This window comes from Felis catus, chromosome A1 (genome assembly GCF_018350175.1).
Source record: "Felis catus isolate Fca126 chromosome A1, F.catus_Fca126_mat1.0, whole genome shotgun sequence".
NCBI lineage: Eukaryota > Metazoa > Chordata > Mammalia > Carnivora > Felidae > Felis > Felis catus.
The window spans coordinates 66,825,076-66,852,714 of record NC_058368.1 but is presented as its reverse complement, the minus strand read 5'-3'; positions in this window follow the sequence as shown (position 1 = coordinate 66,852,714).

Genomic DNA, 27,639 nt, shown 5'->3' with positions numbered 1-27,639 from the left:
TCACATAGCAGGGTGCGCAGAACCGACTCGTTTATAAACAAGATTGCCGAGGCAATGCTGCAGAAGGCAGAGTCGTCATGTGACTCGCAGATCGGTGATCCCACTTTAGGTTAACTAAATGGGTCTCTCTTGTCTAGCAGATGCCTAATAAGCAGGCTCACCTTTCAGGGACAAATGAAAACACAGATACAAATTAACGCGCAAAAAAGGGCCTCAATCGTCTGTCTGTGTTGCTTTACAAACAGCTCAGCAAAAGCATCCCGGTGAGCTCCAATCACTCCATTTTCCCTTTTTCTTTTCTCTCATTACAGTCATTATTGGTCACAAAAGGCTGCTCTCACAAAACAAGGAGTGATTATAATTTAATGCATCCTTTCTGAAACCTGCTGGGAAACGAAAGCAGGGAGCTACCCGGGGAGGATGGGACCGGGAAATGGGTTGAGCGCAAGGGAGGCAATAGCTTTAGGTGCTAATTGTCCAGCACGTCCCAGCCGTCTGACCAGGGCTGACCTTGGGGGGGGGACAGCCGAACTCACTTCCTTTGCAAACTGAGTCCCAGTGCGGTGGTTTTGGAGGTAGGGGATCTCAGATGGAGTCCCCTCGGCCTCTCAGGAGTCTGGTGTTGTTCCTAGACCCTAACGACAGCCCAGAAATGCCCGTCCGTGTCACCCGGCATCCAAAGTCAGCTCCGGGCCAGGCAGGTATGCTGTCTGTTGGCGTCCACTCATGGAGGGCATGACAGCAGTCTAAAACATTTTCTGCTGGCATTAGCACGTGGCCTCGCAAAGCACCAAGCATTCCATTTGGAGTGAATTCTGTTTCTGTCACTACCACTCCCTCTATCACCGCCCTCCCAAGGAACCTGAGGTCAGAGCCAAAGGATAATAAAAACCCAAATCATTGAAATGAAAGAGAAAGATACCCCTTCGACAACTGAAATAAATGCTCTTCTAAAGGTCATCAATGAGATATACAGCTTTTTGCAAAGACCCCAGATCTGCAGGGCCATTATGGTAGCCACCAGCCACTGTGGCTATTTAAATGTAAATTAATTTAAATTAAATGAAATGTTCAATTCTCTTCTTTGCTCACACTTCTCAGTTTCAAGTACTCACTGGGCCTGCGTGGCTAGTGGCTACCCTATCCGACAGCCCCAAACCTCAGTGCATACAGAATAGTAAAATAATTTAGACGTAATGAGTTTGGGGTATTTACTACCTTTATTTCTACTATAACACTTGACATGTTTATGGAATTTAATTTTTAAATGATGATGATGCTTGACAACCAGCTCATAAGATTCCTGAAAATAAAACAATCAACCCCACCAAGCCAATAAAAACCGGCTCCCGCACACCACTGCCACTTTTCCATCAGAGCCGAAGGTTCTGTTGGACAATAATGCCTCAGACAAGGCCCTGACTTGCTAATGTGAAGATAGCAAGAGCCGGGATGAGAAGGAGACACCCACCCCCACACCGGTAGCAAAGATAAAAGACTTTGCGGGTCGAAACCGCCCCTTGGGTCCTTCCCTCTCTCAGACCTAAACCGAATTCCTTGCCACTTCTTTGCAGAAGGGAACATACACTTAATTGCTTTAGAGTGTATCATCCTCTCCGATGCTTTGCGACACTCTCTCGTCCGTCCTCTGGCACGCTCCATAAACCTCTTCCTTCCTTTCCTCTCTTCCTCCGACCGTAAACCTATTTTTTTTCTAACGTCATCATCACAGTCAGGCCCGAGGCCCGTGATTATCCAAGTCGCCGTCCAATTCACCAGCATCCCTGGTGTTTTGCATAGAATTCAGGACAATGCTGCAGGCTGAAACCTCACCAGAAATTTATCCAACGCCATAATGTTCTTCTGCTTCCCCAGGCATTCTTCCCTCGATTGGAGCCTGGGATCCGTTTGCTTTCTCCAGATACCAGCGTTTGTTTCTCTGGGTCAGAGAATTCAGAGTGAGGTTTGTTTCAGAATAGAATGAGCACACAGAAGAGTCTTTCTTGTCGGCAAACCCAAGACAGAAGCTTCTTTTCTTTTCTCCAAGAAGAATATGCTCGAGAGAATATTCACAGGAGGTGATGCCAGTGAGTTTCGTTTTTATTTTGGCTGAAACCAGCAAGCGACATTTGGGTCTCGAAGTTGAGTGTTTCCAAGGAGTACGGCCGGGGTGGGGGCCCGTAGTTCTAGAGCGAAACTTCTCGATGCTCACTGTGCAGCAGAAAACTCCGAAGAGCTTTTACAAAAGGCCAGAGCCCTGATCCCACGCTCAGAGAGCCTCATTCCCGTGGTCTGGGCCTGGCACCAGTATTTTTAAAAAATTATTTTTGGGGGCGCCTGGGTGGCTCAGTCGGTTAAGCGTCCGACTTTGGCTCAGGTCAGGATCTCACGGTCCGTGAGTTCGAGCCCCGCGTCGGGCTCTGTGCTGACAGCTCAGAGCCCGGAGCCTGTTTCAGATTCTGTGTCTTCCTCTCTCTCTGCCCCTCCCCCGTTCATGCTCTGTCTCTCTCTGTCTCAAAAATAAAATAAAAACGTTAAAAAAATTAAAAAAAAATTATTTTTGAATTGTGAGAAAACACACATAAAATAAAATTGATCATATTAGCCAATTTTAAATGTTTATTTATTTTGAGAGAGAGAGAGAGAGAGAGAGAGAGAGACTGTGTGTGTGTGTGTGTGTGTGCATGTGCGGGATGGGTAGAGAGAGAGAGAGGGAGAGAGAGAATTCCAATGTGGGGCTTGAATCATGACCTGAGCTGAAACCAAGAGTCAGACGCTTAACTGACTGAGCCGCCCAGGCACCCCTGTGTTAGCCATTTTTAAAAATTTTTCAATGTTTTTATTTATTTTTGAGACAGAGAGAGACGGAGCATGAGCAGGGGAGGGGCAGAGAGAGAGGGAGACACAGAACCCAAAGCAGACTCCAGGCTCCAAGCTGTCAGCACAGAGCCCGATGCGGGGCTCGAACTCACGGACCTCGAGATCATGACCTGAGCCGATGTTGGGTGCATAACCGGTTGGGCCACCCAGGTGCCATTTTTAAGTGTTCAGTTCAGTGACATTAAGTACAGTGGCCTGGTCCTGCAGCCACGACTACCATCCTTTTCCAGAACTCACCTTGCAGAACTGAGGCTCGATTCTCATTAAACAGTAACTTCTCTTTCACCTCTCCTCCCAGTCCCGTGGCTGTCTCTATGCATTTGACTACTTTGATACCTCACGTAAGTGGAATCATACGGTATTTGTCCTTTTGTGTCTAGCTTGTTTCATTTAGCCTAATGTTCTCAAAGTTTTCCCATGTTGCAGCGTGCGTCAGAATTTCCTTTGCTTTTCAAGCTAATATTCAGTTGTATGGATGCGCCACATTTTGTGTATCCGCTCATCTATTGATGGACACTTAGGTTACTTCCCCCTTTTGGCTGTTGTGGATGATGCTGCAGTGGACAGGGGTGTACAATTACCTCTCTGAGATCCTGTTTCCAATTCTTCTGTATACATACCTGAGTGGACTGGCTGGAACACGTAGTTTGATTTTTTGAGGAAGAGCCTCCATGTGTTGTCAATAGAGGCTGTACCATTTTACATTCCCGCCAAAAGGGTGCAAGGGACTCAATTTCCCCACGTCGTCACCAACGCTTGTTCTTTTCTGTTTGCTCGTTTATTTGTTTGTTGGTACGCATCTTAATGGGTATCTCGCTGTGGTTTTGAATTTTTTAAAAAGTGCGGTGATTCTAATGCGTGTGAATAAGAATCATGGCTCGAGAGAGGCTTTGGACACGCGGTAGGTGGGGACATCTGGGCTGACATGGTGGGCTCATTGCACCCTCTAGAGAGACCGGAAGAAGGAGGCTTGGCTTTGGCACCTGACGGTTCCATGTGAACTTCGGGCCAATCACTTGGCTCCCTCTATCTGCTTCCCTGTTCGTAAACAGGCGAGAACCCCCTCTTTGACCACTGTTGTAATTATTACCTGGCAAATAACTGCGATGAAATGTTGGAATTTTTACAAATTTGGAACGTCACACCTGCTCTCGCTGAAACTGAGAGAGAAAACTGAGCCCTAACAAGAATAAGGAGTTTTTCTGAAGGTTTTACTTAATGTGTCAAGCCATCTAAATTAAAATCTGGCTTCTGATGGCACTTGGCTTCATGCCATCCTCTCCTCTTCTCCGTGATTCCCCAGAGGGAAAGGAAGGAGGAATGGGTGAGTCCCTTCACTTTTCATCCTTGCAGAGATATAAACAACTCCGAATAGTCTGAGCACCTGCTCAAGGTCATGTTTTTTTGTTTTGTTTTGTTTTGTTTTTCAAGATCATGTTTAAATTAAAGCTAGGGGTACACGGGTGGCTCGGTCGGTTGAGCGTAGGACTTGGGATCTCATGGTTTGTGGGTTTGAGCCCTGCATCCAGCTCAATGCTATCAGCACAGAGCCCACTTCCAGTCCACTGTGCCCCTCTCTCTCTGCCCCTCCTCTGCCCACCCCCCCTCAAAAATAAAATAAAACTTAAAAATAAATAAATAAATTAATTAAAGCTAACATCCCTAAAGAAATCACACTCCAGAAACAGATGGCCAGGCTTCCGCCAACCGGTAGAAGGTGGGCTAAGTGTTCACCTTAATACAAAAGGAAACATCATCTTTACCATCGTTCTTTATATCAGCAATAATGCCATGTTAATTTTCTCTCCTATTTGCTTTTTTTTCAAAGCATTCCCATGGGCATGATCACACTGGATCCTCATGACATCCCTGCGGAGTAGGCGTGTTAGAGGGAATCCACCCATTCTGCAGATGCGACCTTAGAGGTGAGGAAAGGCCGTCACGCATGCAGGTGAAAATATGTTATTGCAACTCTCCGAGGTGAGCAATTTCTTATTAAGAAAGGCCTTAAGCCGGAGCAGAGTCCTTTCGTTTGAAACGATTTTTTGAACCTGCCAAGTTGCATGTTTCAAAATCGAACTTTCTGTAGCACTGCCCGGGCAGAGCCTCGCTGTTTCCTTCCTGGTCAAGGGTTGGAGCACCGAGGCTTGCCGTAATCCTCTGAGACATTAACCACATGAATTTCCCCCTGGGTTATATTAGATGCTAAACATTTAACATGTGGTCATAAATAGGAAGTTATACACCGAAACGAACATTTAATAATGATCAGAACCACCTAAGGATGTGAGGACACTGAGGGGTTCGAAATTAAATCTAAGCGGCACCAAAAGGCAAAGCCAGGGACTCCCAAGCACCTCTTGCGTAGACAAAAGTACTTGGAATGAATTCACTGAGATTCTCTCTCCTTGCCCTTGCAAGAGCTATGGCTAACTCGTCCCAGGCGCTCACAAGAAGGGCCTGTGATAGTTCTCAGCTCCAGGAAGAAACCGGTAAGAGCCAATGGACCAGCTTTCTAGTTGAAGGACTTTGAGATTATGGTTTGGAGATTGTTTTAATGTCTCATCATGCAAAATCATAATCTTAACAATAATGCTGATTATAATACCCACATGCAGGGTTGTTCTGAGGCTTAAGTGAGAAACGCTTAGGAAGTGTGTGTAGTGCTGGGCCCAGCGCGGGATAAGGACTGGTAAATGCTATTGACATTGAACTGCATGCCACGTCTCCTCGATGAGGCTACATTTTTTCTTCTTTTTTTAAAAAAATTTTTAATGTTTATTTTTGAGAGACAGAGCGTGAGAGGGGGAGGGGCAGAGAGAGAGAGGGAGACACAGAATCCGAAGCAGGCTCCAGGCTCCAAGCTGTCAGCACAGAGTTCATTGCAGGGCTCGAACCCACAGACCGCGAGATCGTGACCTGAGCTGAAGTCGGACGCTTAACTCACCGAACCACCCGGGCGCCCCTTTTCTTTTCTTTTTTAATGTTTATGTATTTATTTTGAGAGAGAGTGAGCAGGGGAGGGGCAGAGAGCAAGGGAGAGAGAGAATCTCTATCAGGCTCCGTGCTGCCAGCACAGACCCCGATGTGGGGCTTGATCCCATGAAGTGTGAGATCGTGACCTATGAGAAATCAAGATGCTTAACTGGCTGAGCCACCCGGATGCCCCGAGGCTGCATTTTCTTAAGACCAGAACAAGAGCTTACACCTCTGCATCCCACGGAACCCAGAAACAGTGGCTCCTCAAAAGGTACTCTCAAGGAACAGACATTGCCTCCGTCATTAGAAGGAGGAGCCAGGGATCCGGACAAAAATGGTCGGTGGCACACCTACGGTGACCTAGATGTAATGTTCGGCCCTGTCTGGACCTACCTGGCGGAGCTAGCGGGAAACTAGACGAAGCGAAGACCCCTCAAAGTGCTTGGACGGTAAAAGGGCTATTTAAGTATTGTGAAGAAGAAAATAACAATAAGAACAACAACACTCTCTACCCACTGCCCTCACCTGCTGAAGATACCCGCCGAGCCCCTGTGGGGCGCTGACTCAGTTCTGCGCCCAATCCAGTGAGGTGGGATCCATCAACGTCCCCATTTGGCTGCTGATGATAATAATAGTAGTAGCTAACATTTACTGAGGGCTTTACTACACGTCAGTATTAATTCATTTAATCTTATCAACAGCACTTGGCGGTAATGACTCTTCCTTTTTTTAAATGGATCTTTGGCGGTATAATTAGCACACAATAAACTGCATAAAATAAAGTGATTGTATAACTGGATAAGTTTTGACATTTGTACCTGTGAAACCATGGTCACCATCAAGATAGTGACCGTATTCATCACTCCACCAAAAGTTTTCTTGTGCCTTTTAAAAACTCCCCCTCTGTAGGGTGCCTGGGTGGCTCAGTCTGTTGAGGATCCAACTTTGGCTCAGGTCATGATCTCATGGTTCGTGAGTCAAGTCCCGCATCAGTTCTGTGCTGACAGTTCAGAGCCTGGAGCCTGCTTTTGGATTCTGTGCTTTCTTCTGTCTCTGCCTCTCCTCTGCTCATGCTCTGTCTCTGTCTCTCTCTCTCTCTCTCTCAAGAATAAATAAAAAACATTAAAAAGTGTAAAAAAATAAAAAAGAAATTCCCCCTGTGCATCAAAGGATCATAAAGGAATGTCACGAACAACTCTACGCCTTCCTATTTGATAACATAAATAAATAAAGATCCCCCCCTCTGGTCCCTCTGACCCCCAACTGATGAGGTGCTTTGTGTCATGCATATATTAGTTTGCATGTTCTAGAATTTTATATAAATCAAGTTATACCCTGTGCACTCTTACTCGGCATAATTAAGTTATAACTATCCATGTTGTAGTATGTGTCAAAAGTCATTGTTTTGGTTGGTGAAGATTATCCCATCGCTTAGGTATTCCACAGTTTGTTTGTTCATCTGCCTGCTGATGGACATTTGGATTATTTCCAGCTCTCGATGACTACAAATAAACTTGCTCAGAATATGTGGGTACGAGTTTTTCTAAGGACATACGTCTCTATTTCTCTTGGACAAATTCCTAGGAGAAGCATGGCTGGGTCAGGGGATACCCTGTATGTTTAACCTTTTATGAAACTTTCTAAACGTTTTCCTAAGTGGTTGCACTATTTTACCTTCTCACCAGCTGTGTGTGAGAGTTCTACCTCTTGCGCATTATTGTGAACGTTGGTATGATCAATTGAAATTTTTAGTCCTTGTATTAAGGTGCAGTGGTATCTCGAGGTAGTTTTGGTTTGCTTACGTCTTCTTTGGTGAGGTGTTTCTTTAAATAACAGGCCATTTTTTCAAAAAGGGTGGTAATATCAGTGGTCTAACATAGGTATTTACATGTGTTGGCATGTCTCCAAAAAACAAAAACACAAGGCGAGAGTAAAAGAGTGTGGAAAGAACTTAATCTTCTTTTGATCAAGTGAAAATGTAATAGATCCTGAGCCAAAAATTATTCTTGGGATAGACTTGTTTGATGCTCTAAATTCATCAAAGTAAAAAACAGATTTTTTTTTAAAAAACACCTACCTCAGTCTTTTGAAATAGAGGGATTGATTTCTAATGGACATCAAAACTGGAGCATGTTGTCTTAAACTGACAGAATATTCTGGCTGGAATGGGTCTCAGTGGTGATTAAATCCAGTAGTTATGAATCATTTTGTGCTCACCACACAGTTTCTGGTTATTCTACTTAAGGGAACTGAATGAGTTAAAGACACAAAGAAGACAGTAGTAATTGTAACTATAATCCCAGCTACAGAATATCATTGTTTTACCAGGTGCGTAAAGAGATCCACGCGTGTGGTCAGCCTTCATTCCTGGATTAGTGACTGAAAAGAGCCCCAGATAGTCCACATACTCATGAGACAGAGTTCTCACAGACTGAAGAAACATGTGATTTTCTTTGATGGTGGCTTGTTGTTACCTAATGTGTTTACCAGTTACTTGCAGAGAGCAGCCCTCTAGTATCTGTTTTATCACGTGACCAATTTGGCACAACACAGCCCAAGAGAGACGCTGTGAAATGTGAATTGTTACCAAAGTTCAGTTGTCACAGTAATTGAAATTTGGTGGCTTACCAAGGTGCCTCTGCCAATTCCTGGGAGCCAGTCAGTCTAAACTTCCCTTCTCTGGATATGGCCTTGACTGGGGTCTCACTCTCAGATAAACCAGAATGGGATTGCCTATCTCTACATGTCCAGGGCGGTGTCCTTTCTGTCGCATCTGCCTTTTTCTGCCTCAGTTAAATGCGGTAGTTATTTACAGAAAAGGACGAGTTATAGTTATTATATATATATATATATATATATATATATATATATATAACTAAATTCAGAGATGAAACAACTTTATTTCACATTAACAGTGACTGATATACTTAGGCTCCCAGAATCTCAAGAAAATACGATTAGAATTCTTAGATTTCTTCCTACTCATTTCCTTCATATTCTACATCATGTCCACGGCCATCATCCCTGTACGGAAATGACTGACTTTAAAATCACAAATGACCTACTTCTTGGCAAGTTTCGTGGCCTTTTCTCAGTTCTAAGGTTCTTCTCATGCTCTGTAGCCCTTCACGCTTTGTTTCCTTCATACTAAATCCGCGTGCACATTAGGCTTCTTTGATCTGAGCTTTCTGGGTACTCTTGACTGTAACTTTCCTCCACTCCATTGTCTTCTTACCCTCCCCATCAATCATTGACGTTTCCTATTTCTCTGGTTTATATTCTCTCTCTATTCTTTTGTGTCTGTATATCTTTAATGAATCGTTTGTATAAAACCAGTGTTCGTTTATCTTTGAGACAGAGTGTGTGAGTGGGTTAGGGACAGAGAGAGAAGGACAGAGGATTTGATGCAGCCTCTTCACTGACAGCACAGAGCCCAATGCTGGGCTCGATTGAACCCACGAACCATGAGATCATGACCTGAGCTGAAGTCAGGTGCTTAACTGACTGAGCCACCTGGGTGCCCCAGAATCGTTTGTCTTTAAACTCTTTCAACCCTCACGTTATTGAGATTACTTCGGAATCCATGGGAAGCTCTTTCAATGAAAAGACTCTTATCTTTCTTCAATTCTAGAAGTTCTTTCCTCCTGGAACTTTTGTTAGACCTGAAATTGGAAGCTCTTCAGGCTACCTTCCTCATCCTTTGGCTTCTCTTATATTTTTCATCTCCTTGTCCCTGCGTATTTTATTTTTGGTGGTTTCTTCAGTTGAAATGACAATGTTGACAAACTTCTGGAGGCTGCAGGTGGATTGGTCTGAGAGCCAGCAACCCCTGGAGGCTGTATCTTGGGATGGGGGGTGGCAAACACTTTTCATTCCTTCCGGGAACTCCATCGGGGTCTCACAGTGGAGATCTAGAAAGATCTCATGGCTCTGGCAGGGGAGGGGAAGAGTACTCCTGGTGAAATACAATAGTTCTCCCATATTCGTGGTTTTGCTTTCCGCGGTCGCATTACCCACAGTCAACCTCAGTCGGGAAGACAAAAAGTCAGAAGGAAAATAGCAGCCCCGTGCTGCTTTGCGACGCCTGTGTCCTTCACCTCACTTCGTCTTGTCCAGTCGGCATTTCATCACCTCCCATCATCGCCAGAAGAAGGGTGAGTGTCGCACAATAAGATGTTTTGAGAGAGAGGCCACATTTATTTACCTCTTATCACAGTACACTGTTGCCCTTGTTCTCGTTTATTATTAGCTCTTTTTGTTACTCTCTTACTGTGCCTAATTTATAAATGAAACTTTGTCATAGGTATGTTTGTATGGGAAAAACACAGTACATCTGGGGTTCAGTGTTATCTATGGCTTCAGGCATGCCCTGGGGGTCTTGGAACATGCCGCCCATGGATGAGGGGGCCTACTATACACATAGGATATTCTCTGTGGAGTAAAAGACTTTCCCAGAGCCTCATCCCAGCTGTGCTGACAGCTCAGAGCCTGGAGCCTGCTTCGGATTCTGTCTCTCTGTCTCTGTCTCTCTCTGCGCCCCCTCCCCCTGCTTGTGCTCTGTCTCTCTCTCTCCCTCTCAAAGATAAATATTAAAAAAGAATTTAAAAAGGGGGGGGGGAAGCTGAGAAACACCTGTAAAAGTCATAATCCAGAGGCACAGTCTCCCTAAAAGACCGAGATTAATCATTAAATGTATAGAACACTTGGGCACCTGGGTGGCTCAGTTGGTTAAGACACTGACTCTTGGTTCCAGCTCAGGTCATGATCTCATGGTTTGTGAGTTCGAGCCCTGCGCTGGGCTTGGCAGCTGGTGGGGTGGGGGTGTGGAGGCCTGCTTGGGATTCTGTCTCTCCTCTTTTTCTGCCCCTCCCCCTCTGTCTATCTCTCAAAAAAAAAGTTTATAGTATGCTTTTCTTCCCCCACATCTGACTGCTATACCAAGATAATTCCGATGCAGGGCAAGACTAATGTCACCAGTTGGTAAGCCTTATTATGAAGTTATAGAAATTAAGAGGGGGAAATATTAGGGTAAGGATGGATAGATGAATCAGTGGCAAGGATGGAGGATCTGGAAACAGAGAGGTAAATGTAGGACTTTACACCTGGGTGTTGAGACAGTTGGTTTTCCACATGAAAAAACGGGAACTCTGGTTCCTATTTCACCCCATAGGTTACAAACCTCAGATATCTTAACAACCTGAACCTGAAAAAAAGTTACATATTAAATTGTAGAAAAATAATTTTATGACCTCAAGACAGAACAGGATTTATCCACTAAGATATAAAAACAAAAATCGTGAGAAAAACATGACAAAGCTGACTACGTAAAAGTTAAAACCTCTACGTGACAAAAAAAAGTCACAAGAAAAGTCTGAAATAAACGATTTTCAACATACATACAGGGCAAAAAATTAGTATGCTGAATACATAAAGAACTTGCATGAATTGATGTTAAAAAGAGAAACTACTGAAATATTAGAAATGGGGCTAAGGATATGATCAGGGCATTCACCTGAATGTCCAACTGAAGTGTACTTGTTTTTATGTTTTTAAAAACGTGTATTATTTGAGTTGACACATGATGCCTTAGTCTCAGCTATAAAACCTGGTGACTCAGCATCGCTACCCATTTTGCTGTGCTCCCCACCAGCACCTACCATCCAACACTATTACAACGTCACTGACTGTATTCCCTCTGCTGTGCCTTTTATGAGGTGTCTTTCTTTCTTTCTTTTTTTTGTTTTTTAACATTTATTCATTTTTCAAGAGACAGAGAGAAACAGAGTGTGAGCGGAGGAGGGGCACAGAGAGAGGGAGACACAGACTGAATCAGAAGCAGGCTCCAGGCGCTGAGATGTCAGCACAGAGATCGACCTGGGGCTTGAACCCACGAACTGTGAGATCGTGACCTGAACTGAAGGAGGACGCTTAGCCGACTAAGCCCCCCAGGCTCCCTTGAGGTGTATTTCTTAATTTCCAGATGTTTCAGGATTTTGTAGTTAACTTCTTGTGAGTTTTAGCTCTTCACGACTGTTGTCGGATAACATAGTCTCTGTGTGTTCTACATATATCAATACACCAATTGTCTGACATTTTCCAAGACTTGATTTGTGGCTCAGCATAAATGACTTATTTAAATGCAGCACTCAGATTAGGATATTCTATATTAATGCAAGCTCACAAAATAGTTCATGCTCTTCTCTTTGTACTTTTCTTTCTCTTTGCCGTTTTGCTCAGAGCGCCAGGATCCCCTGAGATGACTGTGAGCTTCTATCACGTGTGGTGGGAACACTAGGAACCTGGCTGGAGTTGGAATTTTGCCTCAGCGACTTACGAAAAGTTCTCAGTCAAACACATTTGTCTCTCTGTGCTTGCTTCTTCTTAAAAATGTTTACAAAAATCTTTCATGAGGGATTTAGGGTGGAATTGGAATTAAAATATGCAAAAATGCTAAACCATTTTAAGGACAATTGTGGGACTATAATTTCCCCCAGATATCTCAAATGTATATAAACAGGTTGTTCACTCCCATGCTCATAACGCCTTCTAGATTATTAATACGATGACTCAGTTTGTTAGAATAAAATACCAATTTGAGCATGTACTTAAATAACACTGTCCAACGAAAACAAACAAACAAACAAACACGTATCTTCTATGGCTGCAATTGTGGATCCTCGAAAGGTATTTCTTCTTTGTGGAATTAATTCCAGAAAAATACCAGGAAAGCTCCAAGAGGGGGAAAACTCTCCCAAGAAAATGAAAGAAAAAAAGGAGGCAATTCTTTGATATTGACATCTTAAGTTAGAAATTGTTACTGAAGGGGCGCCTGGGTGGCTCAGTCCGACTGGTTGAGCATCTGACTTCGGCTCAGGTCAGGATCTCACAGTTGGTGGGTTCGAGCCCTGCGTCGGGCTCTCTGCTGACAGCTCAGAGCCTGGAGCCTGCTTCGGATTCTGTGTCTCCCTCTCTCTCTGCCTCTCTCATGCTCATGCTCTGTCTCCATCTCTCAATAATAAATTTAAAAAAACGTTAAAAAAAAAAAAAGAAATTGTTACTGGAAGCATCAATAAAAATTTCCCAAGTGAAAGACAAATGAAATGAATAGCTGTCAAAAGTCAAAACCCACTTATGTGAATATCGGGAATACAGGTAGCAGCGTTTGGCTGGCAAATCTCTGGGATGTAAAACAGTGAATGTAGAAATCCTTGGGATAACGTAGATCTCATTCAAGTTGAATCACCCTGGAATTTGTACGTAAGCTGGGAGCGGATCCTGCCAATTGTGGAACACGGTGTGAGGCCCTTTGAATAAAGGACAGATGCTTTGCAACAAGCTTTTCACAACTTAGAAAGGAAGTAGTTCGTGGGTATAAAAGGAGGCCACTAAGATATTCTCTTACAATATCTTAGTTTCTTTTTTTTTTTTTTCAACGTTTATTTTTGGGACAGAGAGAGACAAAGCATGAACGGGGGAGGGGCAGAGAGAGAGGGAGACACAGAATCAGAAACAGGCTCCAGGCTCTGAGCCATCAGCCCAGAGCCCGACGCGGGGCTCGAACTCACGGACCGCGAGATCGTGACCTGGCTGAAGTCGGACGCTTAACCGACTGCGCCACCCAGGCGCCCCACGATATCTTAGTTTCAAATTAAAAAAAAAAAGCAAAATATCTGAGCAAGTGACTGGTAAATATGAGAAGTGATTATTTAGAAAAGTGTTTCATCAAATTATTACAAAGTCCTAAGTCCTACCCAGAAAAAGATGTCTTCAGTCATCTTTATTTTAAAGGTTGATTTGCTCTGACTGACTTTTAGGTATTGTTGGCTGAATTCTGTCACTGTATCTCTAACCGTGCATTTTTTTTAAAAAGGATGTTGCTATGTTGGACGCCATCCTGCCTAAACCATTTGTTCAGGATGCTGCCTATGTTTCTTTCCTTATTGTTGGGCATTCTGCGTAACAGTTTTATAGTTTGATCTTTTCTTTTCTTTTCTTTTCTTTTCTTTTCTTTTCTTTTCTTTTCTTTTCTTTTCTTTTCTTTTCTTTTCTTTTCTTTTCTTTTCCAGAGAGAGACAGAGCATGACCAGGGGTAGAGGGGCAGAGGGACAGAGAGAGAGACAGAGAGAAAGAGAGAGAGAGAGAGAGAGAGAGAGAGAGAGAGAGAATCTTAAGCAGGCTTCATGCTCAGCAAGGAGCCCAACAAGGGGCTCAATCCCATGATGCTGGGATCATGACCTGAGCCCAAATTAAGAGTCAGACGTTCAACTAACTGAGCCACCCAGGTGCCCCAGATGTTTCTTTTCAATGATAATCAAATATACTGTAAAATTAAAATAGCTAAGAAAGATAAAAATGGTAGAAGAATTATATTGTCACCTAGCACACGGCAGGCATTATATGCCAAATTTTAAAAAAGAGTCTGTGTTGTGGCAATCAGCATATCTTACATATTACAAGGTTGCAATAATCTTTTCAGCAAAATAGCATCTTGTTTTGATGTTGCTAATTGGAATTTAAAATTTTTTATTATATTTGACTTATAATGAGACCATTAGCATTAGGAAGTTATGTTTTTTTTTTTTTTAATTTTCTGTTTATTTAGTGAGAGAGAGAGAGAGAGAGAGAGAGAGAACTCAAGTGCATGCATGACCAGGGGAGGGGCAGAAAGAGAGAGAGAGAATCCCAAGCAGGGTCTGTGCTGAAAGACTGGGGCTCTATCCCATGAACCCCGAGATCATGACCTGAGCCCAAATTAAGTCAGATGCTTAACTGACTAAGCCATCCAGGGGCCCCTAGTTATATGCTTGCATATTTTTAAGTAATATTATTAGTCAAACTTTAAGTCAACCGTTGATGATATAGTTTTCCCCTTAAAAGAAGTGTCTTCATATTTAAGCCTGAAAAGTACTAATCTAAATTCCTCTTCAACAAGCTGATGTATTTTTGTTGACCTGTACAACGGCAGTCAGTCAAGAAAATATGGCTGCCTAGGTTCTAGCTAGAAGAAGGCGTTATTTATTGGATGATTTGGTCACCTGACTCTTTGGCTCTACTGGGGGTGCCTGTGATGTGACCTTCACTCCATGGAGGCCCCAGGAGTCAAACGTCAAAGTAAGTTTTTGTCAGCTGGTTATAGTTGTCTTCTGACTCTAGTCCCTGCTACCTGCAGGTCGTTCCTCTGTCTATATGGGTCCAGGTAACCCACTGTCTTCGTTGGTTGCCTGGTTTTGGAGATTTTTTTGGTATGAGGTTGTTTTTTCCTTTTTTTTTCTTTTTTTTTTTAAGATTTTAAAAATATTTATTTATTTCTAAGAGAGAGGGAGACAGAGCATGAGCAGGGAAGGAGCAGAAAGAGAGGGACACACAGAATCCGAAGCAGGCTCCAGGCTCTGAGCTGTCAGGACAGAGCCCGATTCGGGGCTCAAACCCACAAAGTGTGAGATCACGCCCTGAGCCGAAGTCAGACTCCTAACCGACTGAGCCACCCAGGCGCCCCGAGGTTGTTTTTTTCAAGGGAAAAAATATCAGATCTCTTTTTTGAAAGATAATTGTACTTTTAATGGTGAAAATATATAATCACATAGATACCATAAATTCAGTAATACTGTCAAATGGATCTTAGAATTTTCATCATTACAATAGCATTTACATGGTTTTTACAAACAGCCCTTATGTGCGTGAATGCTGCTGCTTCAGTCTCCTGAGAAGGGTTGATGTGCGTAGGGATGCAAAGACCACCTGAAGTAATTCGTGGTCCACCAAGGGCTCAAGGCCACGCGTTGGAACCACTGCTGTGGTCGTTACCACTTATAGTTTCAGCGAAGAAAATAAGCTCTCACCAGAGCGGACAATCACGGGACTTCTTGGCATTGTTAACAGCTACCAGAAGGGCAGCTCCAACAGGTAGGGGAATAACTGACAGTTGAAATGACTTCTTGTAGGTCACGTGAGTTGCGTTTATGTGTGTGTGTGTGTGTGTGTGTGTGTGTACGTACATACATGTATATATATAGCAGATATATACATATGTTAAATTAATATATGTAAGTATATAAATATAATAAATAAATATATACGTTTTACAGTCTACCATCATTCAGCTGCAGACCTGGGACAGAAAGATTTTTTTTTTCGGCAAGGCTTCGACAGATTTCCTTATTTCTGAAGCAGACACTAAGAGAGAGGACTTCAGGAAGCAGAAAACAAATCATTCATTAAAAAGAAACCCTCTGGGGCGCCTGGGTGGCGCAGTCGGTTAAGCGTCCGACTTCAGCCGGGTCACGATCTCGCGGTCCGGGAGTTCGAGCCCCGCGTCGGGCTCTGGGCTGATGGCTCGGAGCCTGGAGCCTGTTTCCGATTCTGTGTCTCCCTCTCTCTCTGCCCCTCCCCCGTTCATGCTCTGTCTCTCTCTGTCCCAAAAATAAATAAAAAACGTTGAAAAGAAAATTTTAAAAAGAAACCCTCTTCCCCTCCCCAGTGTTACCGCCCTACAACGTACAACAAACAAAACGCAGGGCGGTGACATGATCTTTAAAAACTTTCTTGGGCTAGAAGAGGCAGCCAACTTTAGTAAAGTGGCTGAATTCCAGAGCGTTGACTGTTGTCAACCGAAAGAGTGAAAATGTTATCACCTGGGTAAGCCCCGATGACTGAGGCCCTGATGACACGTTCAGCAGCAAATCCAAACAGTCACACCCACGTTTCAAGCAGCAGGGAAACCAGGTGAGACCAGTGTCTGAGAGAGGGCCCACTTTCTCCCCTTCTTTGGCAGCCCGGGAGAAAGAAGGAAGAATTGCATTAAAATGTAATGTTTGTCAATGGCTGTGATTAAAAAAAAAAAAAGGGGGAGAAGCAGCAGGAAGGAAGGGGGACCTTCCCAGCCCGTGGCTGGCAAAGGTATGCAGCTATCTGAATGCATTGGCGCTGCGAGGGGCTGATTAGTTTGGAAGGCTGCCTACAGGTTAGCAGGCCTCATTTCAAATCTCTGACAGCAATATGTGTCGTTTCACGTTCCATCCTCACTCCTCATGTTCAACACAAACCGGGGTCACTCTATATATGGAAATCACTGTCTTCAGGGCAAAAAAATTAAAAAAGGTGAGATTGCCGCTTTAACCTCACTGGCCTCAGAAAATATGTTTTAGTCTGATACATTATACGAGTAGGAATTATTTATCAAGAAGATACAAGCTTGATATTTCAGAAATAATGAGATGTGCTGGTTTTGCAGCTGAAATTTTATGGTCCACAGAGCATCAGCTATGAATCCAGGGGAATGAAGTAAACTTGCAACGAATGATATACACCATGCAGCCAAAGAAAAATGGCCGTGGACAGGGTAATATGAAAGTTATAACACAGCACAAAGCTTTCTATAGCCAAAGTTCCTTTGTTGCTAAGAGGGGAAATATATTTTTAGGAAAGATACAAAAAGGTCCGCACATAAAAATCTTTCAGACTTTCCTCCCTGATGTTTTATGTGGCAGATGTCCTACAGGACGAAGAAACGGCCATAAACATTACAGTCTATGGTTTACCTGAAATATTAAAAAGCTCACACAGCAAAATAATCTGAAAGGCCTCACGACCTGTAATCGTGTAACGCGAAAGCTGTAGCAAGAATAACTTGTAGACACGGCAATTAGAAAATGAATAAAATCTATGACAGTGCTTTTTAGAAATGTGGATTCTGCATATATGTTTCTTGGTCAGATGGCTGTAGTGACGATAGACCGTTTGTCATATTATATTTCCAGGACTTAAAAGGACCCCACCCCTCCTAGGAAATACCAGGAAAACACTAATGCAAAAAGGATGGTAACAAGCAGACGTCCACCAGACGAGCTGGCACGGACAGTTCTTAGGCATCCTTCCCTACTCTGCTTCCAAATTCAGGTCTTTCCTGGTTCTAGAGCCATGGCCCAAGGTCGCTGAGACCACTCACAGTTCAACAGCACACAAAGTCAGGACTTGCTGCCCCTTCCCACTCCCGCCCCTCCCACCGCCTCCAAGGCCCGGCAATTTAAAGCATCAGCTGGAGACTCCAGCCCCTTTGGGATCTTTAGCCAACAAGTCTAATCATGAGGGCTCTTGGTCCCAGCACACAGCTTCACAATGCATGCTTCTCGGCACAGAATCTTAGAAAATAAACATCAATAATTTAGAACCCTTTGCAAACATAATTACCCAAAGTACCAGGTTTTAAATCAGCTTCTTAGAGACCTGTGCATTTTCCCTGTCAGTCAAGGTCACCAAAAAGCATTAATTAAATGCTTCAGGGTACGAGTTGCTGCGTTAGGCTGTGTGGAGGGTATCAAACAAAAGAATCTCTGTGCATCTCATTTTCTCAGCTGTAAAAACTTGTACTTCTCAGAGATGTTATGAGAAATGAGTGAATATATGCTGAACACTCCAGACAGGGCCTGGCACATTATGTGCAATAGAGTAGAAAGCCTTGTTAGGTATGGTCACTTCCCTATTCTGACAAAAATGGTTAGTTGTCCCCAATATCTGTTCTTTCTTGGTAACAAAGTACCTGGTTTTTAACTGGCCACATGGAATCAGGACCATTTTTCCCAACCTCCTTTGCGTCTAAGTGTGGCCACGTGTTGAGCCAATGGCTTATAGAAGTATCACTTACAATAGGTGCTTTTAAAGGGTTCCTTACTTCTTTCTGCTGTCTAGAATGTGGTTGTGATGGCTGGAGCTCAAGCAGCCATTTTGGACCATCAGGGGAAAGCAACAGGTTTGAGTAAAGGAGTACACACAAGGAGTCTGGGACCATGCCAACTTTACAAAATTGCTTTACTAGCCCTGGACTTCCTACCTCTGGGGTTCTTCATATTGGAGAAATAAAGTTCTATTTTGTTTAAGCCACTGTTACTTTGGGTTTAGGTCACATGCAGAAAAACCCTTCTGAAATTAAATGTTCTCTAAACTCTTTTTAAGTGGAAAAGCAGCTTGCTGGAGAGGGCATCAGAGTGCTATGCATACGTGTTGTGGCAGATACTGCAAAACAATAAGGCCTTGGCTGAGACAGACATTTGTGGGTTCGTACATAAAACAATATTTAACACACCAGGCATTTGTAAGTTGAGAATTCCTGGATTTCATTTTAACCTTTCCTTCCTTAAAAAAAATTGATGGTCGGGGCGCCTGGGTGGCGCAGTCAGTTAAGCGTCCGACTTCAGCCAGGTCACGATCTCGCGGTCCGTGAGTTCGAGCCCCGCGTCAGGCTCTGGGCTGATGGCTCAGAGCCTGGAGCCTGTTTCCGATTCTGTGTCTCCCTCTCTCTCTGCCCCTCCCCCGTTCATGCTCTGTCTCTCTCTGTCCCAAAAATAAATAAAAAACATTGAAAAAAAATTAAAAAAAAAATTAATGGTCATGAACCCTGTATTCACCTGGTGGGAGTCCTAACCCTGTACAATGAGTGCCGGGCTATATGGGGATAGCAAGCTTTAAGAAACATTGAAACCATTTCTCTTGCAGAAAACGTTCTTTTTTGACTGCATAAAGAGGTAGAAGTGTGTGGTTCATCAATGACCATTGCACAGTTCGAGGATCACCCAGATATATTTTAATCACAAATTTTCACACTGTACTTTGGATTGCCAGATGTTTTCCACACTGCAAGAAACTTGACTTAAAGATGCTTAAAGTTGTGTCATATATTATTTGCATGTATACTCTTGGAATTTTAATGGTGATCCCTTACATCTTAGATTTTGCATTTGATCGTGCAGGTTTTTTTTCAACATGTTACTTAAAAAAAATAAGTCATATTTTGCTTCCTGCTACAGGTACGAGGGGCAGCTTATCTAATACCTACTGGACGTCCATTAACTGCAATTTTATTTGGGAAACAAATTATTTTTTTGTGCCCCAATTGTTGATGTGTCCCCCAATTAAGGGACATGTTTCCATTTCCCAGATCCTGAGAAGATACGAGTGGCCACATGACACAGTCTTGTCCAACTAGGAGTGAGTGGATATCTGATGAGGAAAGGGTGAGAAGTCTAGCTTTTTCTTGCCTCAATTGTTAATGCGGTGTCCAGAGCTGTAGGAGCCATTGCCTCAGGTGACAAGCATGAAGAGAAAAGCCCGCATCCTACAGAGGGTAAAACAGAAAGGCACAGAGTCTGGTTTCCTCAGAACATCAGTTAGAAGATGAACAAGCGTCTTCAATTGTCTACTTCCAAACTTCTGTTCATGGACAAAAAATAGCCCTCCACCGTTAACTGGATTTTTGTTACTTATGGCCGAAGACATTTCTAACTGATATATTCTGAAGCAAATGAAACAAATATGAAAAGAACCCCAAATTCCATTTTTATTTTTATTTTTTTTATTTTATTTTTTTTTTAATTTTTTTTTAACGTTTTTATTTATTTTTAAGACAGAGAGAGACAGAGCATGAACGGGGGAGGGGCAGAGAGAGAGGGAGACACAGAATCGGAAGCAGGCTCCAGGCTCTGAGCCATCAGCCCAGAGCCCGACGCGGGGCTCGAACTCACAGACCATGAGATCGTGACCTGAGCTGAAGTCGGACGCTCAACCGACTGAGCCACCCAGGCACACCCCAAATTCCATTTTTAAATCACTCCACACTCAAGATGTGTACCAGTGAACATTTTTAATGATTTTAGTAGAAGATTTTGAACTTAACACATGTATTTCTGCTCCCACTCCCAGATCCCAATAAATTAAAGAAATGTTTAAGAATTTAAATGTTTATTTATTTTTGAGAGAGAGAGAGAGAAAGTGGGGGAGGGGCAGAGAGCGAGAGGGAGACAGAGAATCCCAGGCAGGCTCTGAGCTGTCAGCACAGAGCCCGATGCAGGACTTGAACTCATGAGTTGTGAGTTCCGAACCAAAACCAAGAGTCAGACACTTAACTGACTGAGCTACCCAGGTGCCTCAAGAAATTTAAGAGTGTAATCCCAAGCAATGAAGAGAAACTGAAGGGGCTCCTAAGTGGATGAAAGATTGAAAATATTTCTGGGCGAAAGAGTGGAAAATACCGACCAAGACTTAACGCAGAGGAGGCTGCTGTCCGCAACATACATGGAAGACATAACAGCAAAGAGAGAGGAACCAACCTGGTAGAATCTTGGGGCGACGTCATACCTGAGTGAAGCATTTACAAAAGAGGGCCGTTGTGAGAGGGGTGATTTGCAGGGAATTAATTATTGGTATGTATTCACTTTCCTCGAGAAGTCCCCCAGCTGACAAACACTGCCCATCCACATCAAATCCCCACAAACCTTCCCATGGCCTCATTTTTAAAAATGAAGTCAATCAAGAATCGCTAGACATTTGAAAGAGGTTTAACAAGCCGAAGATAAACAGAAAAACTGATCAGAAGAAAACAGAAGAGAAATGCACTCAGAAAACAAGGCAACGTGTCATAAAAAGAAACAGAGAGGTCTTGAGAATTAAACTCTTGAGTGTTGAAATAAAAATACTGACTGGACATTTGAAGGACACTTGGAGAACAAAAAAATCGAAGAAGAAAAAAGGTAAAACCAAATTCTGAAACAAGAAATGTGAGAGAAAGAATAAGGATATGGGGCACTAATTCTGAGGAGCCGACATACAGCTAATAAGAGTTCCAAAAAAAGGAAGTACAGATAAATTGGAGGTGAGGAAATTAGCAAAACAATAATAACGACAAATCAGAGAAATTTCCTGGAGCTAAGAGAGACACAAATCTTCAAATTGAAAGGGACTACTGAGTACTAAATAGGCTGCTTAAAAAATTCCCACACTTAAACAATCATTATAAAATTGCAGGACGGGAAGAATAATAGCATATATTTAAAAGTTCTAGTGAGAACGAAATAGACTCCTTACAAAAAACCAACAATTAAACTATCATCAGACTTATCAGCAGTCTGGAGGCTCAGAGACCATGGGCAGTGCCTTCAAAGAAAAAATGCATTTTAATGGATTTATGTATCCAGCCAGAGGAGAGCAGACCCATAAAAACTTGCGATTTATTTTTCATACACTCCTCTTTGGGAAATTATTTGAGGATATAGTCCAGTAAAATGAGAGAGTAAACCCAAAAAAAGAAGACATGGGTGCAGGCAACTGTAGACTAATCCAGAAAAGCAAAGAAAGGAAGTTCCAGGAAGACAGTCATGCAAGAGGCTTAGAAAGTAATCAATCCAGACTCATGCAGGTGGATGAAGGCTTCCCTGAAGAAGGTCTAGGGGATGAAGGGATTCCATTGGATGGCAGATAAATTGAGACTTTGGAAGAGCTTGAAGATTTACTGAAGGTACAGAATGCAAGAGATAAAATGACACTGAAAATTTCAGGGGAGAAAAAAAAAAACATATAAGCAAGCAATGGTTCCAATTTGAAGGAATGGGTCCTGACTAGCAAAGAAAATGAGTTGATTTGTAAAAAGAAAAAAAAAAAGAAACAAAAAACAACCCAACCAAACAAACAAAAAAACAAAAACAAAAGAGAATAAAATTGAATTCAAGTAATGGATAGAATGAGTAAAAAACTTGAAAAATATTAAGAATATTTTATGAATGGATGTGATTCTTCTCTCAACTAGAAACAAGAGTCAGTCAGAATCTCATGGAAAATCAAAAAGCTGTGCAAAGCCTGATGGGACTCCAAAGCAAATAGGACTATAGCAAACTTTTCAATAAATAATGGAATTTAATAAAGATGATTCTATTCTGGGGGCACTTGGCTGGCTCAGTTAAGCGTCTGACTTCGGCTCAGGTCATTATGTCACAGTTTGTGGGTTCGAGCCCTGCGTCCGGCTCTGTGCTGACAGCTCAGAGCCTGAAACCTGCTTCGGATTCTGTGTCCACCTCTCTTTCTGTTCCTCCCCCCCCCCCCTCATGCTCTGTCTCTGTCTCTGTGTCTCTCAAAAATAAATAAACATTGAAAAAAAATTAAAAACAGAAAAAGATGATTCCATTTTGACAGTGGAATGGGGGTCATCACTTCAGAACTATAGAGAAGGAAATACAGTTATATCGCAACACTTGAATCTGCAGTGAATACTATTCACGTACTGACCTTGTTTTTTTTTTTTTGGCCATTTTGATTTTGAAAAACATAGTGTGACTAACGGAAATTGGGAAGTAAACGTTGGGGAGGAGAGCTGGGGAGAAGCATAGGGGATCTGATATTCTCACCTTACACGCCTGGGAGTTCAGACGTACTGTCTCCGGTTGACAGAATGAGAATGTGAGTTGAAGCATATTTGGTAATTTACAAAGGCAAACAGAAAAAACAAAACATGGTGCTAGTAAAACAAGGAGAGTAGGGGTTTAAGTGAAGCCAAATCTGCTTGAATGGTAAAGAATTGAAAGTAGGGACTGTTTGGCCCCCCTCCCCCTCACCATGCTGGGAGGTAGCTGGGGTGGGGAGAGTTGGTCAAGGAACTATTTTTCCACTATAAGCTATTTCTACTATTCACTTTTTTTTTAGTCATATGCATGTATTACTTTTATTTTAATTAAAATTCTTTCCACATAGAAATTTGCCACAGGAATTGAAACAGATTATCATATCAATTTAAATGAACTTAAAGCAATAGATTATTTGCTATAAAAATATTTTCATTGGTTGAGGGTGTTTCCCCAAGGGGAATGAATATTATTTCAAAGAAATCAACTTCTTCATAAAGAATATTTTTCAATAGTAACGCTATCCAACTTTTAATGACTTAATTTTAAAAAGGAGATTTCTCATTGTTGGCTGGATTCAAAGCACTGGGAGTACAACCTGGAGATTTCCCAAAAGGAAACCATCTCTTTAGATGTTTGGGTCTTTCTTACATGGTTTCAGAAGGAATCTGTTGGCCAAAAGATTTGGTCTCCCCCAAATCTAAGTGTACCATTAGGTAACACAAAACTAAATTAAATGTAAATAATTCTTGCTTTAAGGCAATCAGCCTTGCGCGTGAGTTTAAAACTTGCAAATGTTCTTTGCTTTAGAAGAGTGTGGAAAGAAACCTAACTTTCTCTAGAATTCTCTCTCGCGCCGTCCTCTAGCCTTCATTACCTGGCAAGCACCTAGTCACATTTCAGGATTCGGCTCACCTAATCTTGATGTCACAATCCCTTTGTAGTCTCACTCTACCCTATACATACGTCTGTCACCATGTTGTTTGCACATTTGTCCTACCAAGAAGTAGACAGAAAGCACTTGTGAGGTTCTTCATTTCCAGATCTCCTAGCCATGTTTCTATATCCCCGTTATATGTCACTTTTGTACCACTCAGTGACAGTAGCCCGGTTAATAGTCTGTGGATGGATAGAGAAATCCCCTGTTCTGTCTGGAACTATTTTTGACTTGTTTTGCATATCCGAAATACTCAATGCATTTGTTATTTTTTTTTTTAAATGCATTAGTAGTGGGGCGCCTGGGTGGCTCGGTCGGTTAAGCGTCCGACTTCGGCTCAGGTCACGATCTCACGGTCCGTGAGTTCGAGCCCTGCGTCGGGCTCCGTGCTGACAGCTCAGAGCCTGGAGCCTGTTTCGGATTCTGTGTCTCCCTCTCTCTCTGCTCCTCCCCTGTTCATGCTCTGTCTCTCTCTGTCTCAAAAATAAATAAATGTTAAAAAAAATTTAAAAAAATGCATTAGTAGAAAAAGGTGTAGCTACCAAAGGGGCAGAGGGAGAAAAGAGAAGTGTTAAGTTGTCAACTAGGGGCACCGCCGAGACAGCATCTTCACATTACCTTCTATTCCCTACTTTCCCCTCTTGCATTATTTTCTCATTTCCCTTCTTCCTTATTTCCCATCTAATTCCAAAAAATGGATTGGAAGCGATGCACAATAAGACGTATATAATGTAAAACAGAAATGGCAAGAGTACGACAATTTTACCACAGCCAGGAAATGTATATCCCTTTATTCTACAAATATTTATTGATCACCTCACGTTCCAGACAACGGGTTTGGCATCAGGGACAAAAAGATGTATGACCCGGATCACATGGGGATTACATTCTAGTGGAACAAAATTCTTTCACTAATTAAATGGCAAATTTGGTTCTAAAATTTCAAAGCACAAAGAGAAAGGACAACACTTTAGAATAAGCTCTTTCCGTTTTGTATGATAAAATGTTTGGGAAAGACTAGTTCCCTCAGCCGTGTACATCAAGAAGATTAAGTGAGAAAGTGCATATGACATGAAAGCATAGACAAATGTTAGTTATTACATAAAATATGTTAAATAGGGGCGCCTGGGTGGCTCAGTCGGTTAAGCGTCCGACTTCGGCTCAGGTCACGATCTCACGGTCCGTGAGTTCGAGCCCCGCGTCGGGCTCTGTGCTGACAGCTCAGAGCCTGGAGCCTGCTTCGGATTCTGTGTCTCCCTCTCTCTCTGCCCCTAACCCACTCGCATTCTGTCTCTGTCTCTCTCAAAAGTAAATAAAAATTAAAAAAAAATTTTTAAAAACATGTTAAATAATGTTTCAGCAATAGCTTTGCTGAGTATATCGAAGTATACTTCATAAAGACCCAATGGCTGGGTATAATGTAAACCTCTGAGAGCTTAGCTGTAGCTCTTGGGAAAGGGGAGGGAGACCCCAATTGACTGACGTTAGGTCTCTACCACTCTCACGAAACGAGGACTTAAAATAAAAATTAAGCTTAGAGAGAAAATAAAATTCAATGCATTCCTAAGTTTGTGGACTGAATCGTCCTGATACATGTTGGGGCTGGTTTGGGATTGCTGAGGATCCTTGTACGGTACATCACTATCCGCACCGAGGACTGATTACAAACCCTAGCATTAGAGCCAGGTCACTTGAACAATGGCCCTGCAGTGAAGAAGAATTGGAAAACAGAGACAATTTGGACTCTTGGAACTCACTTCCGGGGAACCGTTCTGAGACAGAGTTTGCAAGAATACTAAGGGGGTTATAAACTTTTGGGTAAAGACACAGTTTGGTCAGTAGATGAAAAGAAGAGAATGTATGTGTTAAGCCCTTCTAGAATTCGGTGACAGCATTGAGATCGTGGATTCCAAGGACTATGCCTAGTAAACGAGCATCACCACTGTGATAGAATTTGACTCCATGTTTTGTTTGACTGCTGGCAGCCTTTAAATCTCACTCCTTCTATCTCTCTCTTCCACATCTGGAAAAGCTGATAAGACAGTATGGGTGCACTCTCCTTTGGTGCTGGCAAGAAGTCACATTACAAGTGGAACACTTGCCCCATCCCCAAACTACCATAACCCCCCAAGTCAGCCTCCTTCCCCTTCTCTCTTAAGAACTCCCAAGCCACTGTAGGGGCCAGAAAAAAGAAACAACAACAAGAAAATAAAATTCAATCCAATGAGCAAATGGGCAGCAGAATAAAAGGGAAAAAATAACAATCAAACATATTTAGAAAACATAAAATAAGATGGCATGAGTAAGCCCAAATATATCAGAAATCACAATAAATATGGAGGAATCAACTTTCTCTGTTACTTGAAAGGAATTTTCAGAGTAAAAAAAACATAATCTTGTTCTATGTTATTTATTAAAAGTACATCTTTTAAACAATAAATGGGAGTGCCTGGGTGGCTCAGTGTGTTAAGCATCCAACTTGGGTTCAGGCCATGATCTCACAGGTCATGAGTTTGAGTCCCTCATGAGTCGGGTGAGCTCAAACCCTGCTTTGGGCTCTGCACTGACAGCACGGAGCCTGTGTGTGATTCTCTCTCTCTCTGCCCCTGACCTACTCGGGCCCCCCCTCAAAAAATAAAGAAAAATAAACAATAAATGAAGGAGTTGAAAGTAAATTTTGTGGCAAAATATATAATAGACAAATAGAAGAAAAATAAAATGATGTAGCAATATGTCAGATCAAATCAAATTCAATGTGAAGCATTAAATGGAAGAAAGAAAGAAAGATGCTTCATATTGTATAAGTACAATCAACCAAAAGACAGAATGACCTTAAATCTTTTTGGTATCAAATGATACATCTTCCAAACGTATAAGTCAAAAACTGGTAGAAATATAGGGAGAAGTATGACAAATTCACATTCACTATGGGATTTTTCTGGGAAAATCCATTCGTGACTTGAGCATAAGACTGATACCCGGTTTTATACAGGATTTGGGGAAGAAGGGTGATGTTCAGTGATTGGTGGGTTTTTCCCAAAATGGAGGTGTTTAGAAATTGCTTGACCTTTAGCTATGACAGTTTGGGTGGATACTCTGGTGGGACTGTTGCTGATTGACTGATAAGAAATGTGTCCATTAAAAAATGTTTTTATCTTTATTTTTTATTTGCATTAAGGTTTATTCATTTAGAGAGAAAGAAAGAGAGGAAGAGAGCACGAGTAGGGGAGTGGCAGAGAGACACAGAGAGTGAGAATCCCAAGCAGGCTTCACACTGTCAGCGTGGAGCCCGACACGGGGCTCAAACTCACAAATGGTGAGATTAAGACCTGAGCTGAAATCAAGAGGTGGAAGCCCAGCCGACTGGGCCACCCAGTTGCTCCGCCCTTTAAATGTTTATTTATATTTGAGAAACAGAGAGAGAGAGAGAGAGAGAGAGAGAGAGAGAGAGAGACAGGATGAGTGGGAGAGGAAACAGAATTTGAAGCAGGCTCCAGGCTCTGAGCTGTCAGCACAGAGCCTGACGTGGGGTTCGAACTCATGAGCTGTGAGACCATGACCTGAGCTGAAGTCAGACGCTTAACTGACTCAGCCACCTAGACACCCCTGTTTTAATTTTAATTTTAATTTTTGAGAGAGAGTGAGCATGTAAGCAGGGGAGAGGGTTAGAGGGAGAGGGAGTGA